At 41.7% G+C, this 20,258-nt stretch overlaps 1 long non-coding RNA gene across 1 annotated transcript; it reads right to left on the bottom strand.

Moving 5' to 3' along the window:
• Nucleotides 1-16: 16 nt before the first annotated feature.
• LOC121862165 lies at nt 17-5,761 on the bottom strand. Its single transcript, XR_006088180.1, has 4 exons — nt 5,683-5,761; nt 5,229-5,323; nt 2,672-2,764; nt 17-125 (listed from the first exon to the last, which is right to left on the bottom strand). It is a non-coding gene; the product is annotated as an uncharacterized LOC121862165 (long non-coding RNA).
• Nucleotides 5,762-20,258: the final 14,497 nt, after the last annotated feature.

Here is a 20,258-nt window from a genome sequence, read left to right as displayed (position 1 = left end):
CAGCGGCCACCCTGGGGAGGCAGCGGCCCGCCCGGGGGGCAGTCTCCAGCAGCGGCCCGCCCGGGGGGCAGTCTCCAGCAGCGGCCCGCCCGGGGGCAGCCACCACAATGTTCAGAATAACATTTCTGTACAAAATAAAGTTTAAAATTAATAAGAATTTTTTAACCATTAAAATATTTTAAGTCTGGTAAAGACTAAAGGTACTGTAGTGTTTTAGACAAAATCCCTTGACAAGGACCAAATGTACAAACCCCATTATATAAAACACTAAATTTGTTTATTACAATCCTTCACCTAATGATCCTTGATATACTGCCTAGTGTCCAGGTAATATCAGTAACTTAAACCATGTACAGTGTACTGTACAAGTTAAGAATCATATTTACAAAACTATAAGCTATCACAAAACTTTCCCACATGCAAGTTAAGTTTAACCAGAAGTTATTGAAGAGTCACAACTACATAAACCTGTATCTTTGGTTCTTTGTTTTATCAACATGTTTTTATGTTCTTTCAATGACTGCTTTAGGAATTTGTGAATAATGTAACTACTTTTCACTAAACTTACAACAATGAACTTCTTGCAAGTTGGCCAATCACATTTCTCGTAATATTTACATGATTCTACAACTGAGTACAGTACAGTATTGTATATTGAAAGTGAACGTTGCTAAATTGCTATTTATTATTAGCGTACACACGGTAGATAGGTAACTTTACATGTACGTATTATTATACTGTACACAAATCCATCTACATTTCTGAATTCACCAAGTCAAGCATTAATGAGCAAAAATTATTTCTTTAGTTTTAAGTTTTGTATTAAAGGATTTTGAGGTTGTAAAAAGTTAATTGTAAAGTTAATACAGTACTGTACCTGTGAAAGGTTTCAAGCAAGATATTTTCAAAGTACTAATTTATCCTAATACAGTATTGTATATCACCCTAAACTGAAGGTTTTATCCTCTAGGGAAGTACCACATTAATCCACTTAATTTAGTACAGTAATTGAAGAACTATCAAATACATTAGTGATGCACCATTAATGATACAGTATTTACAGATAACCAGATTCAACACAATATTCTGCTGCCAGATTTAAAGTTAATGCTATAATTTAGGACAATTTTATGAAGCAGGTAAATCGGTTAAAGTCGCTATATTATATAATGTCTCGCCCATCCACAAATGCATCAACTTCAGTAAGAGCAGCCGAGTTTTAAATTTCACAATTGCAGCATTTAAGTCTACCCGGCACAATAACAACTCACTGATCGAGTCAACTATTTATAGGTAAATAATTTAAAGGCTGTTCGTAGCTGCAACCATCCAGGAAGAATACCGTGTACAGCAGCTAAAAACTATCTGTGCATACTTTGTGGGAAACGATACCAGACCATGGACGATAAATATTGGCATACGAGGGCTGTCACTAGTCGCAAGTAAAATTTTGGAGCACATTGACCCCCACCTGTACAGATAGTTGTTTTAGCTACTGCACATTGTCTACATTAAATGTATACTTGTGCGGTATAATAAAAAGTACCGACTAATGTTAACTCAAATGGCAACTTTTTTTTCTAGTGTTTAAGACTTATTTTGGAACATTTAATCATTATTTACTCGTTCTTTAATAAAATATTATATTTAAAGGGAGTTTTATCTTTAATTGTTATAAAAAACTCCTCTCTAGCCTCAAAGACCTACTGTTTGTCATTCATTACAAGTTAATACTGTACTGGGTCATTCTTAGTTCTAATTTGGATAATATTGGTAAATAAAATATCTAATGTACTTCCAAGATGCCATAATATATAAAACAATCTTTCTCGTCAGCAACGGTCTTTACCAGATTATTTTTCTCTTCAGAATAAATAAAAGCTACTTTGTCTGGCCTGATAATATATTCATTACCATATAATTAGTACTGTAGACAGACCTGCACAGAGGATACTGCCATGTTATCCATCACAAAACTACCAGATAATGAACGGCAGCCGAGTGCGACATTTACACAAGTTAACAGACCATAACTGGTTTCCTAATTATGTATTTTGCCGTTAATAACATTTTACCGAGTAATTTCTTGACCCAAAACAGATGGCAAAATGACATCAGCTAATAATTTGTTTACCGATACCAATTCCACAAAATACTGATACAGTGGGGTATGCTATAACGAACGGATCCTACTACGAATATTCCTATAACAAACGGTTTTACCTATAAAATTGAGAATGCTATAACGAACGAAACTCCTACAACGAACATTATTTTTTTTTTTTTTTACTAATTTATTGTTTTTTTATCACAAGTATTAATGATATTCTTTATTTCAGGGGTTTAGATGCATATTTATGCACTTTTTTACAATTTTTACAATTTTATACTATATTTTTCAGTGTTAAGTGGTTGTATTTGGGGGCCTGGAACGGATTAATCCTATAACGAACGAATGCTATAACGAACAAGGTTCTAGAACCAATTAGATTCGTTATAGCATATCCCACTATCTGTAATATCTGCAATTTATATCAATTAGTTGGTGCATCCCTAATATTGTACTGTACTAATACTTCATTGATATTTACACTTAGTAGTCAACTAGACAGGTAGTCCATGGGTTACAATTACTGTACTTTGAGTTTAGTGAAGAAACTCCTGAGATTACCTGGACTGGTGTTTCTGGTGCAGTGCAGTGCAGCAAGGGTCATTCCACCAGGAGAAAACTCTTGAGTGGATCCTCCATCTTCAAGTCATCATCCTGGAATGAATAATTGTTACAACTCTGTAATAAACAATTAAATAGTATACCTACACTACTATTATACAGTACATGCTACATCAATGCAGGTATCCCCCAATATACAGTACATATGTCTGATAAACAATAGTTTCAACATGTCTACACTACACAGAAGCAAACTATGAATAAACCCCATTTTGATGCCACTTTTATCTGTGTATGAATAAAGTTTTTCCCTCACAGGAACATAACCCCAATATACAAATTACTTCCACTTAATGAACACATTCCCAAGAATAAAACTGTTGTATATCAAGGGACACCTGTCGACTAGTTTACTGAATAAATGAAGCACTACACAGAACTTCTGAAAATTGGAGAAAAACGCAATGTTACGCAATCTTATTTTTACTGTAGCTCTATCTATTAGTACAATCAGTGATAAGCTTGGCTGCAGTGTATTACATAAACCCCTGACTATACTGGTTAACTGCCCCTACAATGTTTTAGTACTAGATTATTGATGAACATAATGCAAGGTATCTGTTTGTGAAAAAGGTTTTACATTCAATGAGCTGTTGGTAAGAGTAAGGCATAGTAACATTCAACACTTTCCTCCAATTTCTTGTAAGAATGCTGCAACATTAATAAACAAAACAGTGACAATCGGAACCAAGTTCAAATTTTAAGGCCCTAACATTAACAATTACGAGCTATACTAACCCAACTACTACAATCCTCAACAGGTCGTCAACCCAGAACATTAATTAGTAATTCTTTACAACTACATAAAGTTCCTTGGAAGGTTTAATAAAATATTAAAAAAACTAATTTCCACCATTTGTAACATGGGTAAACCACATTCTCCACTAGGTATAAAGTTTATATGGAATACAAGTATATTAATTGTACTGGGAACAACGTACTGGACAACTACACTGTAGATGCAAGCAAGTCAAGAATGCCAAGGTTGATGCCAGTTACTGTATTTGTGTAACTTAACGAGTGATCCAGTAACTGTATTAATGCTAAACAGGACCTTAGAGCTAGCCAGGTGAAGGTACTTGTTGGTGGAAGAAGGATTTCGAATATAAATGTTGGAAAATTAAACTAAATGCAAGAGAATCCTTGTTGGCAGTATTTACAGGTAACAGAATTGCAATTAAACCAAGCCAGTTTACAGGCATTAATACACAACAGCATTATGGATGACTGGAGGAATGAAATTACACTGCCAGTAATGCGGACACCATGCTGAATAACAGCCAGTAAACTGTGATAAAATATACTGTATACCGTACTCCAGATCAAACCCACTGAGAAAGACTGGGTAAGATAGCCAATCTGATTCCTAATGAGGGCAATTCAAAGCCCCAAAAGTTTTCTACGTGTGGACATATCTGACCCAAGACTAAGATAGTAACACTCAGATCAGGGCAAGACGAGCATTAAATAGTGTTTCACAATAGGATGCAAACCTTCATGCGTTTGAGTGACAACACTGACATGTTCTCAGTCAAGTATTGAAAAAATTATCAAACTAAAGTTGATACAATTACATTTTCGGCCAATACGCCCTAGTAATTTATCCTGTGTATTTTGGAGTTATTCGATTTTGACCTTGAATTCCGGGGTAACCGTTTTAGAGTTATACCCCTAAAGGTATGGAAAAACCTTTAACTAATTTGACCATATTTACCCCTTGGTTGAAAATCTCCAAATGAGATGTAAAGGTTGGGGATGGTTAAATCAGTCGGCCGTGTACTGGCCGAAACTAAACCATATGGGTACATAAAGTGATGGCGAGCTTCCAGTGTTGGAGTTATACAAGGAGCTTCCTGAGCGCAAATCTTTTTGTACAGATGCATAAACAAACAAGACGTCCCCCATTGACTGAAAAATGACATTAAACTCCTATATTGAAACGGGTGACGTGTGAATAATTACAGTACTGTATACTATAGGTCACCGAGAGATTGGCATATTGTGTAAAGTAAAGCCAATTGGTTCATGCCATTGTCCAGCTTATAGGCAGGCAAGGTGTGACTTCATTCAAGTTAATAAACATGTAGTAGGGCATTACTAAGTTTTGTGTTCATAACTAGAAGACGCCCGCCCCACTAGACGCCACAGCTTAAGATTAATGACAAGTCCAGAAAACTTACGGCAATTTTTTTTTGTAGCGAGTTGTGAATGGTTGGTACAATCTATCGTGACGGCACCGAGTGTGAGCTCTTTTGTAACTACAGTACAGTACTTGCAAACGGTGTTTAACTGTCCGTACATGCACAGTACTTGCCAACAGTGGGTAGCAGAGCCAGTACATGCCCAGTACTTGCCAACAGTACTTGCCAACAAGAGCCAGTACATACTCAGTATGTTTGCCAACAATATCTAGTTGCGCTCGACCGCCTCTGGACCCCAGTGGCAAAGTTTAAAGTGAAGGACACTTGACATTTCACTATAGAACAAACTTACTAACCTCAATAAATACGGTGGTGCTGTACTACCCACGCTGACGACCAGTGATGCAGAAAACTGGTCTTTAACACAACAGTAACAGCCAATTGGATCCATCTGTAAATAAATGAAAAAGCTTACGCGTAACATACTTTTAATACTTGTGTAAAATAATTCCTATAACTTGAGACCCAAAATGTAAGTATGATCGTTACTTTAATAAAACTTTACTTAAATATTAACAGTCTTTACTGTGACCATAACTAAACCATATTTCATTAATTTAAATAAAAGAATACACCAAAAATAGTGAAGTATTCCCTATAGTAACTAGTCAATGTAATTGTTAACGACCATTAACTCGAGCCCTGTGTATTTCAATAGTCCTTTAAAAATATATCACTTTGTAAAAAAAAAATACAGCAGCGTTAATACATCGACCTTTACCACCGAAATAAATTAAAAATAAAACTTACCATATACTTCAAGAACAGCGGCCTTCTGGTCAGAGAGACGACCGGCAGCACCTCCCCCATCAGAGTCTCCTCGTGAACTACTCGCCTCTGGCCAATCGTCGTTCTATGTAGCCCGTCTCCCCGCCCAAAACATTATTGGAATGAGGGATAATAACAAAATAAATAGAACCTCAATCGTATATACAAATTAATTTATATCGTAATATTGAAAAATAACAACACGGAAAAGATTACGGAAAAATAAATTCAAAGATGAATACAATAATATAATACAAATTGTTCAGCTCGGACACAGGGCTGCCAACATTACTGATTTACTAACAATAATATAGTCCTAATTACCAACAATATTACAATACTAATTACTAACAATAATATAATACTTTTCAAATTAATTAAACTTTTAACTCAGGAAACCTTACGTGCAAAAATATAGACCAACTACTTCACCAACTACAATAATGGTAGTTACCGTACCTTACTAGGTAGTTACCGCTGCTTTGAAATAGGTAGATAGAAAGATAGAGAGATAGATAGATAGATAGATAGATAGATAGATAGGCCGGGCAGTGGCGAAGATAAAGAAAAATAATTTCTGTATTACACAAAAATAATAAAAAAGTTGAAAAGTTACCCATAAAAAAATAGTTTTCTCTTATTACGTTATAAAAGAAAACGGATTTAAATCAACACTAACAAGAATGAAATTAAATGCGGGATTAAATGACTACTTTTATTTACTTTAGGGCCTAAAGCTTCTCTAGTTTGTTTCTTCTTTTAACGTTGGTGATAAGAGAGAGAGTTTTAAGGTGAAAGTAATATGTTATCTGAGGCTTTCTCTACCTTTCTTTGGCATTATGTTAGGGAACTGTTGATACTTAGACACTACTCACGGTCTGTCTGTCTGTCTGTCTCTTAATCTATATATCTGTCTGTCTCTCTGTCCATATATCTATCTATTTTCAATCGTCTTCCACTTTTATGTGAGTTGGATCAAGGGATAGAGAATGAAGCTTAACCTAACTTAACCTAATTTAACTTAACATCCCTATATATCTAAACTTTCGAAAATTACACACACACACACACACACACCATAGAATATAAGAAACACAAAGACTATCACCAGAAACAAGAATAATAAAAGAGCATCGTGTAGCATTTTAGCAAACCAAAGAAAATGGAGAAAGTTGACGAAGCGCCTTGGTACAACACATCATAACTCAGCTTTTTTTAGTCAACAAAGAAGACAAATACGCATCATCAGCTCCTGGGAACACACGGTCATCACTCACATCTTCGGAAATAAACACAAGAACTAAAAATAGTAAAGCATGATGGCTGTCGCTGGTATTGCTCTGGCTGCATAGTCAAGGTGAATGAAGCGATTGCAATCCATAAGGAAACGAGTTCTCTAGGGACGAAAATAGATGAAGCAGGAGCCCTGCTGGTTGACAAACTGGAGCAAGTTGGGAAAGAGATCCTTGCTAAGACTGAGGAAGTAGCTAATAGAATGGAGGTGGTTGCTAAGAGGAGTTATGCTGACGTATTAGGAGGGCCACGGGGGGGGGCGGAGAGTAATGCAGAATCAGTACAGGTTCTACAGCAGATTGGGACTCTGAAAAAGTGTGTCGAAGAAATGAAAATTAACGCACCTACTGTTAGGGGAGAGGAGGAACACCAGGAACGGCTCCAGCGCAGGAACAATGTAATAGTTTTTGGAGTCCCAGAGAGCCAGGCAGAGGGAACTGTGAGTAAGGAAACACACGACAAGGTGCTGTTTCAAAATATTTGCACAGAGGTTCTGAAGATTCCAGCAACCTCTCAGGATGTGAGGAGACTGGGACAAAAGCAGGGGGCTAAGCCTCGCCCCCTCAGGATCACACTAGGGAGTGAGGAGGAGAAATGGCAAGTTATTCGGCAGGCAAAAAACTTAGCAAGGAGCGAGGCATTTCGGGATGTATTTATTCACCCAGACCGCACGGTAATGCAGAGGGAACAGCACAAGAAGCTCCTGCAGGACTTGAAGCAGAAGAGGGAGGAGTCGAGGAGGAACGGGGACAGGTGCACATGGGTTATACTCAGGGGGAGGGTAGTGGAAACAAGTGTGCCGACACAGGGCCAGGGGGCAGCAGTGCACCCTCCACCCACTCAACCCCCCACCCGGGAGGCGGCACCAGCTCAGCCTACCGGACAGGAGGGAACGAGCGCCGTGTAAACAATGACATTTTTAACCACACCCTGCAAAATACAGTGTACTTAGCAAATGCTGCAGCTTCTGAGAATGTGGGTGGAGCGGGTTTATTACTAAGAGCAGAGACGTTACCGAGAACAAATTCTGGCTTGAATGTCATGTACACTAATACTGACACGTTCCTTGATAAGAGAGAGGAGTTTGAAACACTACTAAGAGTACACCAACCAGATATTGTAGGAGTTGTAGAACTGTTGTACAAGAACAGGAGAATCGACCCAGAGGAATGTGAGTTCAGTATTGCTGGATATGACTCATTTACGAACCTAACTCAAGAATCCTGCAGGAGGGGTGTGGTTATCTACGCTAGGCAAGACCTTAGAGCCAGCCAGGCGAGGGTACAGGGAGAGGATGTTTTTGAAGAGTCCAAGTGGTGTAAAATTAAATTAAAGGGAGGGGACTTACTTATCGTCGGGTGTATCTACAGATCCCCAAACTGTGGCCCACTAAATCAAAGGAACTTAAGAACCTTAATAAACAATGCGGCGATGCTCAACCCCAGCCACCTCCTTATCATGGGGGACTTTAACTATGGCGACATCGACTGGAGAAACGAGTCCACCCCGAATGACTTGAATAATCCTGCTACTCTTTTTGTAGAAACTCTGAGAGATAATTTTCTGTTCCAACATGTGAGAGACCCGACACATTACAGAGGGGAGCAAACACCCAAGCCACTTGACCTCATCATAACAAACGAGGAGGGTATGGTGGCCAAACTGGAACACCTTGCCCCAGTTGGCACCAGTCACCATACAGTGTTGTCATTCAGATTTAACTGTTACCTAGTTCAAGATAAGGCCAGGCCAAGGTGCAAATATTACAAGGGAAATTACAATGGGATGAGGGAAGAGATGAGGGGTATCAACTGGCCTGACTTATTAAGGTACAAGAACGCAGACACTACCTGAATATCATAACTAGTAAAATGACCCATTTGATCGATAAATATATACCCAAGACCAAACCCAGTGCTTCTAGGAATACGAGGGGATCCCTACACATGAACCATGCGGCGGTCGACAAAATTAAGAAGAAAACCCAGAAATTCAAGACGTGGGTTGGGTCAAACGATGAGCAAGACAGGAGGATGTATGCAAGAGCCAGAAACCAAGCAAAGATAGAGTGTAGGAGGGCTGAAAAGGAGTTCCAGAGGCTGGTTGCACGCGAGGTCAAGTCAAACCCAAAGGCGTTTTACCGCTATGCAAAGTCGAAATTGAAAACGCGAGTAGGAGTATCAGACCTGAGGCTTGAAGATGGTAGTTACGCAGATTCTGACCAGGATAAAGCTGAGGCATTGAACAGCTTCTTTTCCTCAGTGTTCACAAGAGAGGATGCAACTAACCTTCCTGCGTTTGAGGACAGACGGTTCGACACAGCACTGACCCACATTGTGTTCACAGAAGAGGGTATTAGAAATAAACTGTCCAGGCTAAAGGTCCATAAGAGTCCTGGACCTGACATGGTGCATCCTAGAGTGCTAAGAGAGCTGTGCAACGAGCTTGCAGAGCCCCTGAAGATTCTGTTTTGTAAATGCCTGGATGAACAAATGGTCCCCAGTGAATGGAAAGTGGCTTATGTGAGTCCTATCTTCAAGAAGGGCGATAGTCACTCCACGAACAACTATAGACCGGTGAGCCTGACCAGCATAATATGTAAAGTACTTGAGAGTATTATCAGAGATGCCGCGATGGAACATCTACTACGAAACAACCTTGTAAAAGATTGCCAACACGGTTTTATGCCGGGGCGCTCTTGCTTGACACAATTGCTCAAGGTATTGGATATTTGGACCCATATTCTAGAACGGGGTGGTAATATCGACAATATTTACCTAGATTTTGCCAAGGCTTTCGACAGTGTACCCCACGAAAGGCTGAAAATCAAACTGGAAGGGTACGGAATTCGGGGAAATGTCCTAGCGTGGATAGAAGACTTTCTACATGACCGCAAGCAATGTGTGGTGATTAATGGCACGAAATCGTCATCTGTACCTGTAACAAGTGGGGTACCGCAGGGTAGTGTATTGGGCCCGCTGTTGTTTGTTTGTTTCATAAATGATATGCCTGACGTTGTACACTCCTCCATACAAATGTTTGCCGATGATGGCAAGTTATTTCGGGAAATTAAGAACCAAGCGGACTGTGAAGAGCTGCAGAAGGACCTCTGTGGGCTCCAGGAATGGTCGAAGGAATGGCTGCTGAGATTCAATGTCACGAAGTGTAAGAGGATGCACCTGGGGCGTACCAACGGTAAGGAGGCGTACCATATGTCCCAACGGGATGAAGAAAATGTACTAGTTGAGACTGTGTGTGAGAAGGACCTAGGTGTGTATGTTGACAATGAGCTGAAGTTCTCGGGCCATTGTGAGAAGAAGGTAAATCAGGCAAATAAATTATTGGGTCTTATAAGAAGGTCGTTCAGATATCTAGACGGTCCGTCCCTCGTGACGATCTTCAGGAGTGAAGTGCTTCCCCATCTGGAGTACTGTCACCCCATCTGGTCCCCGAGATATGCTAGGGACTGTCAGTTGGTTGAAAATGTTCAAAGGAGGGCCACCAAACTGGTGCCTGCACTTCGGCACCTCAGCTACCCTGAGAGATTGGAGCGCCTGAACTTGCCTAGCTTATACTACAGACGGGCAAGGGGGGACCTAGTTGAGGTGTATAAGCATCTCAGGGCACTACTCAGTTGAGTGTCCTTACTTGGAGCTGGCGGACGCTCGCCCCACAAGGGGTCACAGCTCAAGATTGAAGAAGCCGCAAGTCCAGAAAACCGTGAGGGCAAACTTTTTCGGAGTGAGGGTTGTGAACTCTTGGAACAATCTACCAGAGAGTGTTGTGACGGCACCGAGTGTGAGCTCTTTCAAGAGAAGACTTGACCAACACTGGAGCGGGTTCAGGTACATTCAGGAGCCGGTGCATGCCCAGTATTTGCCAACAGTGCGTGACAGAGACGTGACCGATCGCCCAAGCGGCTAACAAGCCGATCAGTGGCGAAGAGGATAAAAGTAAAAGTAAAAGTAATAAGAACAAAAATCGTATTTGCCTGACAACAAAATAACATCAGCATCGTTGGCACTTGGGAATATAAAGAGAATCAAGGAGCATCAGTATAAAACAAAAGAACATCAAGCAAGTCATCATCAACAACAAAAAGAGATCATCAACTGGGAACAAAAGAGTATCGGCAAGCTCGGCCAAACACCATACTGATTACGTCATAAATAACCACGCCAACAACAATAACATAAGGCGCTCGAAGGGTTACTAATGTTAAATTTCTCGCTTAAATATAGATACTAGAAACTCATTTTAAGAGTGACGTGAGGATTTGAACTAAGATATGACATGAACTTTACGACCAAAATAGAGAAGAAATTGCACTAAGAACTAAAATAGATTGAGGAATATTACAAGACTATCTCAGAAACTATGTCAAGGAGGCATATACTCCTTGGTAATGCTTAGAGGAATGTCACTAGGACACAGGGACGGACGCATGAACGCACGGAATGACGGACACACAGAGAAACGGACACACAGACATCATCCTATAAGAGAAACAAGCGGAATGGGAGGGAGATAAAAATAGGAATTATGGACAAAAAATGATAATTCTAAACTTGGCTGCTGGAATATGATAAATAAATCCCACTGTTATGATAATGGCCGTCTGATAATGCCTTCTCCCATACCTGACGTCACTTATGGTAACGACGTCATTGTGAAGGCAATTACGTCACCGCGCGAAGGTTTATTGAATCTGTGACAATAGGTAGCGAAGAAGGCGACTAAATTTCCCTGAGACTCTACAGGATCTAGAAGCTTCCTCTTGTCTTTCCTATAGATGAAATTATTTATCTTAAGAATCTCAGAGAATCATGAAACGAAAATTACAGCTCCTAGAATTGTTCTCTTCCCCCCAGACGGAATAATTTATCGTAAGAATAACAGAGAATCATGGAACAGCCCCACACATAGCCCCCCACACAGCCCCCCACACAGCCATTTTATACATATTGTAATGCTTGCAAGCACCCAGACACGTACGACAGTCACGCGAGTATGTAAGGCGGTGGTGGCTGACGTAGGAGCAATACTTAATAAACAGTTAGGCTCCGTGGAGGATATTTATTATGTAAGAACTTAATTGTTGTCATTATAATTTAATTTCTAACACTCGTAGGATCAGAAGTAGCACCAACAACTACCATTTATATAACTAGTCTACCACAATTCTCTGTTTTAATCTACCACAATCTCACCATCACCACTATTATAAAGAGAGACCTCACATATCTAGAAAAACCCTGAAATCTAACCCAAATCCTATAATCTCAGATCTCTCACACACACACACACACACACACACACACACACACACACACACACACACACACACACACACACACACACACACACACATATACATAAACCCAAAACACAGGTAATTTTCAGCTTGGAAGAGTCTCTTAATCACAGTCATTAAAACAACATTTAACGACACACTACCCCCCCCTCCCTGAAAAAACAGTGCAATGAGCAAGAGTTTGAGATTACGTCATGAGGGTGAGAGTTCTTCATCTTACGTAGATAAGTGACTCTTTAAACGAAGGATGGGGGGAATGAACTCTTTTAACGAGCGAGAGGGAGACAGTGAACTTTTTTTAACGAACGCTGTGAAAGAAATATACTCTCATTTTTACAACAATTCTAAACAAAAGAGAACTCCCTTAGCAAGTGTTGTAAGACATGAACGCGTCCAACGACCAGTATGAGAAATGAACTCTTTCAGCGAGTAAGCGTTCAGTTCGCTAGATAAGGCTCCCGTCTCTACACTCAAGCAAACGAGGCTATGAATTTTTACTACCGCTGGAAGTTGGTGTGTGTGTGTGTGTGTCTGGTTGGTATTGTATTGTGTGTGTGTGTGTGTGTGTGAGTTTTGTATGTGTTTACGTGTGCGTGTATGTGTGTTTACGTGTGTATGTGTACAGTATGTGCGGACATAACATTAAATCCTAACTGGAAAAAAAAATATAACATCACAAATGGCAACTTGGAATCTATGTCAATAATACAAATCGGAAATTCTCTCTTCGTAAAGTATATACACGTTGTATATACATTTTTATAACGTTTGATATATATGAACTATAAAAACAATAACAACTATGTTAATTACGTCATCTATATAAATTATGAACCGCATTATCTATATAAACGAAGCCAGCTATGTAAATTAAGCCAGCTATATACACCAAGCCAGCTATATACACTAAACCAGCTATATACATAATGTAAATAAGAAAGATGTTATGAGTCTCTCTGGCGTGGAGAGATATTTTTATGGAGAGACGTTTGATGTCTCCTTCACTACTGCCAAATATTTTCACGGCGAAAATATTGGTGTTTTTATTTTTTACTCTCTTTCAAACCCAGGATCGTGTATATGTATGTATGTATGTATGTATGTATGTATGTATGTATGTATGTATGTATGTATGTATGTATGTATGTATGTATGTATGTATGTCATGGAAGTCACACATCCTCAACATTGCTAAAGCTGCCTTCCGAAAGATGGGAATGCTGTACAGATGTCGTAGTTACTTCACTCCTGAGCAGTTGCTTCAGGTATACAAGGGATTCATTCGTTTTAACTTGGAGTACTTCTCTCATATCTGGGGTGACTCATCTTCTGTCCAACTGTTAGATAGGGTGGAATCATAGGCATTTCGTCTTATTTACTCGCCTCCTTTAGTTGATAATCTTTCTTCCCTTTCTCTTCGTCGAAGTGTTGCTTCACTCTCTCTCTTTTACAGGTATTTTAACGGGCAATGTTCGGTGTACCGCCAGTAAGGCCGTGGGCTGGTAACACACGTCTTGCCCGCGGTGCCCACCGTTTCTGTGTGGATGTCGGTCACACTAGAATAACCCGTTATAGTACCTCCTTCTTTCCTCACATAGCCAAACCTTGGAATGCTCTGCCTTCTCTGTGTTTCCATACTCATACAATCTGCCTCACTTCAAAAAGCTGGTTTTCCGGCATCTTCGTGGTGTAGATTAATATAACCTTTTTCTTTTCTATTTTTAAATTCTTTGTACTAATTTTGTCGCCCCCTAGGCCCCGTTGTGGGTCGATGACCTGTGCCCAGGCGGGCTATTCCCCGTAAAAAAAAATGTATGTATGTATGTATGTGAAACTATGGGCAAGTTTCTTTACGCCATTTGCCTCTGTCTACCCAGCAGTAATTGGGGACCTGGATGTTAAACGAATTGCTGATTGTGTTCCGGGTTAATGGTTAGCCAGTGCAGTTGGCGAGTTGTCCGGTCATCTCGGACTATTTCTTGACACTGGGTCATGCAGCTCGTTAACTCAGGGCGTGGTTGTTGTGTTGGCGACAGCTCCTACACCTTAAACAAATTCACGCGTAGGTGGCCCTTGAGCTGACCATCTTCGCTACACGAGGGGCAACCATTATAATTTTGTAATTTGAGTAATTTTTTTCCAAGTACTTACCTCATGTATTTCGGGCTATATCTCTTTTAAGTATAAACGTAACGTTCAGGTAACTAATTAATTTAAGGTAAACCCCAAACATAACATAAATGACATAAAAATTACACTGAGACTCTACCATAACTAGATACGTCCACTTAGCACCAGTTAGGTGACAGAATTATAAACTTTTTCTGAAAATTTTCAACAATAATTCCTGGAGAGTTAAAACCATCGTAATCAAAGAGTTAAGTGAGTTTAATTCGCTCGTTCATTTTCATTTAAAGGAAAATTTATCCTACGACACTTTGAGAATATGGACTCAAGTGTATAAGAAAAGGATGGCTGTGTTTGCTTAAAAAAACACGATGACAATTAAATAAAAAAGACAGAGATAATGTTGGAAGAGAGGGTGATATTGGGGGGGGAGGGCGGATGGTGGGGAGGGATGGTGGGGAGGGATGGTGGGAATGGTGTTGGAGAGAAATTCTGGGAAGGAAAATTGGGGAGGGTCGTAAGGGAAGGGTGATGGAGAGAGAGAGAGAGAGAGAGAGAGAGAGAGAGAGAGAGAGAGAGAGTAATTCTCCTCCCCTGACAACGAAGGGTTCCAATAATGAACTCCAAGATGGGTTTAAGACACAACTCGACCCTACAAAGTCTTCCAAAAGTAAAATTATATCACCGTCCCGATAATAATAATATATCCTCCTCACCCATTATTATTATACAAACCAAGAGATCAAACACATCTTACAGAACAACAATATAACCAATCCCTTGACCAACCAGGAGAAGAGGTGTCACTCAGGATAGTTTAAAAAAAAAATTCCCAGTTGTATTTTTTTCATTCTAATCCCCCAATCATTTTAAAAGCAAACCTACGATACCAGAGGAAATTTATAATCGTCACCTAATCCACACCAAACTCCTGAGAAATGGACCACCAATCTTACGAGACTTGAGATCATTTATAGCGTTTTACAATCACTGGTCGAATCTCGTGTCTTAATCCTTGACCAATAAGAGGATTAAATTAAAAAAAAATTGCATCTTTCTAATCACTAATGAAGTCTACCGTCTAATATCTGATAGGATTAGACAGGAGTGATATGGTTGTGGAGATAGACAGGCATGTAGACAGGCATTAACAGTGAAATAAACAGGTAGATAAAACACAGAAAGTAAAGACGAACAAACAAACAAACCGACAGACAGACAGACAGACAAACAGACAGACAGACAGACAGACAGACAGACAGACAGACAAACAGACAGACAGACACACTTGGTAACGGCGAAATCAAGGAGGTGCGTTACCATGACAACCCCGTAACAAGATGACACACCTGGTTATGTCAATTATTGCAGCGCGGCGCCTCAGTCCAGGTGAACACAGGTAAACAGCTAGTGGTATTTCGTATATATGTAAACACAGTCAAGTTTCATTGGTTAATCCTTTGTAGATGTGACTCTTATGGTAAGGTTTGGAATAGTACTTTAATGCCTCAATAATGCAAAAGTTCGAGATTCACGGGTTAATTCTATGGTGATGTGGTTCTTGTGGTAAGGTTTAGGATAGCACTTTAATGACTTAATTACGGATGTATGGATACACGGGTAAGAATCACAGGTTGTTTCCCCGAGAATTAAACCTATGGACTTTATGTTGTATGACCAGTTTCTCTCTCTCTCTCTCTCTCTCTCAACGTTCTTTCTCTTCTATTTCAACAGATATTTAAATTATTATATCGGTACTCTCTCACTCTCTCACCTCTCTCTACTAATCACAGTTCCACTCTCTCCTCTCACCTCTCTCTCTCCAATCATAAATCCCTCTCTCTCTCTCTCTCTCTCTCCTCTCTCTCCTCTCTCTCTCCCTCCTCTCCCCAACGTTCTTTCTCTTCTATTTCAACAGATATTTAAATTATTATATCGGTACTCTCTCACTCTCTCACCCTCTCCTATCTCTAATCACAGTTCCACTCTCTCACTCTCCTCCTCTCTCCAATCATAATCCCACTCTCTCTCTCTCTCTCTCTCTCTCTCTCTCCCCTAAACAATTAAATGATCATATCGGTACTCTCTCTCCTCTCTAATCACACTTCCACTCTCTCTCAACCTCTCCCACACAAGAGAATTTAATAATAATATTTTTGTTTTACTTCTCAGAAACTTGACCGGAGTGTTGCGAGTTCCCCAGAGAGACATGACAACGTTTTAACTCGCGAATGTAATTGAATTTGACCCAAACAGCTCGGAAGTTAGATTGGATTTGGTGGGAGGTGATAATTTTGGCTAAGGTTAAGCCCTCACACCGCTGGTAATTCCTTGGGATATGTTGCTAGAAGTCCTCCTCAGCTTTTGTGTGAAATCTTGTTTAACAGTTTCACAGATGATGTCCATAATGGGTGGAATCTACTTGTGGGGGTGTGATGGTAGGGTGTGTGGTGTTGGGGTGTGTGTGGGTGGGGTGTGTGGTGGTGGGGTGTGTGTGGTGGTGGGGGGTGTGTGGTGGTGGTGGGGAGGTGGTGTGTGGTGGTGGTGGGGTATGTGGTGGTGGGGGTGTGGTGGTGGGTGTGTGGTGGTGGGGTGTGTGTGGTGGTGGGGTGGGGGTGTGTGGTGTGGGGTGTGTGGTGGGGGTGGGGGTGTGTGTGGGGTGTGTGGTGTGGGGGTGGTGGGGGTGTGGTGGTGGGGTTGTGGTGGTGGGGTGTGTGGTGGTGTGGTGGTGGGGGTGTGTGTGTGGTGGTGGGGTGTGTGGTGGTGGGGTGTGTGGTGGGGGTGTGTGTGGGTGGGGGTGTGTGTGTGGTGGGGGGTGTGTGGTGGTGGGGGTGTGTGGTGGTGGGGGGTGTGTGGTGGTGGGGTGTGTGGTGGGGTGGGGTGTGGGGGTGTGTGGTGGTGGGGTGTGGTGGTGGGGTGTGTGGTGGGGTGGGGGTGTGTGTTGGGGTGTGGTGGGGTGTGTGGTGTGGGGTGTGTGGTGGGGTGGGGTGTGTGGTGGTGGGGTTGTGTGGTGGTGGGGGTGTGTGGTGGTGAGGGTGTGGTGGGGTGTGTGGTGGGGGTGTGTGGTGTGGGGTGTGTGTGTGGGGTGTGTGGTGGTGGGGTGGTGGTGGGGTGTGTGGTGGTGGGGTGTGTGGTGTGGGGTGTGTGGTGGTGGGGGTGTGTGGTGGTGGGGTGTGTGGTGGTGGTGGGTGGTGGGGTGTGTGTGGTGGTGGGGGTGTGTGGTGGTGGGGGGTGTGTGGTGTGGTGGTGGTGTGTGGTGGTGGGGGTGTGTGTGGTGGTGGGGTGTGTGGTGGTGGGGTGTGTGGTGGGGTGGGGGTGTGTGGTGGTGGGGGTGTGTGGTGGGGTTGTGTGTGGTGGGGTGTGGTGGTGGGGGTGTGTGTGGTGTGGTGGGGTGTGTGGTGGTGGGTGTGTGTTTGGTGTGGTGGTGGGGTGTGTGGTGGTGGGGTGTGTTGGGTTGGGGTGTGTGTGGTGGTGGGGGGTGTGTGGTGGTGGGGTGTGGTGGGGTTGGTGTGGGGTGTGTGGGTGGTGGGGTGTGTGGTGGGGTGTGGTGTGGTGTCACACTCAGTACACACACATATGGTATGAATATTCCGTCATCAGTATCAATTATATGTAAATGAGGGGGATGGTAAGGCAGGGCTGACAGTATAAGGAGCTGACAGTGTGAGGAGTTGGCAGTGTGAAGGAGCTGACAGTGTGAAGGAGCTGACAGTGAAGGAGCTGACAGTATGAAGGAGCTGACAGAAGGAGCTGACAGGAAGGAGCTGACAGTGAAGGAGCTAACAGTGTGAAGGAGCTGACAGTATGAAGGAGCTGACAGTGTGGAAGGAGCTAACAGTGTGAAGGAGCTGACAGGAAGGAGCTGACAGTATGAAGGAGCTGACAGTGTGAAGGAGCTGACAGTGAAGGAGCTAACAGGTGAAGAGCTGACAGTATGAAGGAGCTGACAGTATGAAGGAGCTGACAGTATGAAGGAGCTGACAGTGTGAGGAGCTGACAGTGTGAGGACAACAGTGAGATAAAATTAGACAAATGACATCACCAAAAAAACTCATAAAACAACAACAATAATAATTAAAAAAAAGTCTTTATGTCCAAAAAAGACATAAGACATAAAACACAATAATTCAATAACTAAGACGAAAAGAAAAAAAAAGTAAAAAGCTAGACTAAGACGCAATAAAAAAACCCAACTAAAGTGACTCAAAGAACATGAGGTAACAGGATTAAACAGAAGATAAACAGACACACAGACAAGAGTTGCAAGGCTCAAGATGCCACAGTGATTTACGACTGAGAAGAGAGCAAGATAGATGGCTGGGATAAATGAGGTAAGAGAGAGAGAGAGAGAGAGAGAGAGAGAGAGAGAGAGAGAGAGAGAGAGAGAGAGAGAGAGAGAGAGAGAGAGAGAGAGAGAGAGAGAGAGAGTACAGGTCATCCCAGGTCATGATAGTATACACCTGGTTATAATAAAGAGTTTTCACCTGTGTTGACCTGAACGTTGACGACATCACCACAGAACTCATCTTTATCGAAGGAAATTTAAACTCATGGAGGTGGAGACGTTTTCTGGCCTCACTGAAACGTTTCGAACTGATGATATGAGCTGATACCCAAACGTTTCGAAGTGGTATTGTGAGCTGATATACCCAAACGTTGTGAAGTATAAAGGCGAACTACTTCACTCAGATATCCCGAATCATTCATGGATAAAGTGTAAAAATATTTCTAAACTGTTTCGCTCAAATGTCTCATAAAGATGAATGGATTCGTTCAGGTGTCTCACTTGCATGACGGTAGAAGGTTCACCGCTCGGAACAAAGGGAAGGAAAATGACTGTGAATCACTGAGGCTTTAAGGCTCTTCACTGTTCACTGCTACGATGGATTTCCTGGTCACTGTATTATTGTATCTCACTGTCCACAAAGTGTTTCTAGGAGCTAAGATGTTTAGTGTTTATGTAAATATAAAAACACACACTAAAACACACACACACACACACACACACACACACACACACACACACACACACACACACACACACACACATTCTAAACTTATTTTTTCCACAGGAGTTAACACACACCCAATAACCAGACGTTTCAATAAGAATATTCCAGTGATCCAGAGAAAAAATTACTCCCCAATCCCTGTTCAGCTCCTGTTATGGTGAGGGGATGGTGAGGAGGATGGTGAAGGAGGATGGTGAGGAAGGATGGTGGGAGAATGGTGAGGGGTGGGTGGTGAGGGTGGTGGTGAGGGGATGGTGAAGGAGGATGGTGAGGGAGGATGGTGAAGGAGGATGGTGAGGGAGAATGGTGAGGGTAGGTGGTGAGGGGATGAAGGAGGATGAGGAGGGTGGGTGAGAGGACTCATCAAGAAAGTGGACCCAGGCTCAGGTAGTCTTTTATGGAAGTGACTGACAAGACTACACACACACACACACACACACACACACACACACACACACACACACACACTCTGAACAGAGAAAAACCTAACATAACATTATTTAATATGACATAACATGACTTGATAGACATGACCTAATATAACATGACTTGATATGACATGATTCACATGAAATAACATGACCTAACGTGACATAACATGTTAGTGACAATATAGATATGAATTCTCCTGCCACTCTACCAGACCTCCTCCTTGATTGAACCAACGTCCCCTAGTGTGAGAAACAAATTGCTGCCCTTGCCACACGGCAGTCCCACTTAGCCTCTCATTTTTCTTTCCGTTTTGTTTTTTTTGTCTCTCTCGTAGAACGATCGTACATCTAAGAGCTGATGGTCATTGGTTGAGCTCACAT

The sequence above is a fragment of the Homarus americanus genome, unplaced genomic scaffold, assembly GCF_018991925.1.
Source record: "Homarus americanus isolate GMGI-L3 unplaced genomic scaffold, GMGI_Hamer_2.0 scaffold25013, whole genome shotgun sequence".
NCBI classification, from domain to species: Eukaryota; Metazoa; Arthropoda; class Malacostraca; order Decapoda; family Nephropidae; genus Homarus; species Homarus americanus.
This window is presented reverse-complemented; position numbering and strand designations above follow the sequence as displayed.